Consider the following 391-nt stretch of genomic DNA (forward strand, 5'->3'; position numbering starts at 1 on the left):
CTACAACACAGCAGCTCGTACTTCTTTCCACCGGTCTACATCGTCATCATTTCCAGCGCACACCTTCATCTCACTCTTTCTCATCTCGCAGCTTTCCCGACATCTCTACAAAGTCTTGCTCACCATCCTGGTAGAAACACACGCGTCGTTGCCGAAGAAGCGTCTGTCGGTGTAGATGACCCCGATCGAACCTCTCTGTCTCCTCGTCAGCTCACAAGGGCTGCCTTTCCTTGACTTCTCTCCACTTCCTTCCCCTCCACCATTCTTCCATTATCTCACTTCACCTCCCTCCTTTTTCTCTCCTCTCCTGTCCTTCACCTTCACCTTCACCTCACCTCACCTCTCCTCTCCTCTCTCTCTCTCTCTCTCTCTCTCTCTCTCTCTCTCTCTC

The sequence above is a fragment of the Guillardia theta genome (genome assembly GCF_000315625.1).
Source record: "Guillardia theta CCMP2712 unplaced genomic scaffold GUITHscaffold_25, whole genome shotgun sequence".
Lineage (NCBI taxonomy): Eukaryota > Cryptophyceae > Pyrenomonadales > Geminigeraceae > Guillardia > Guillardia theta.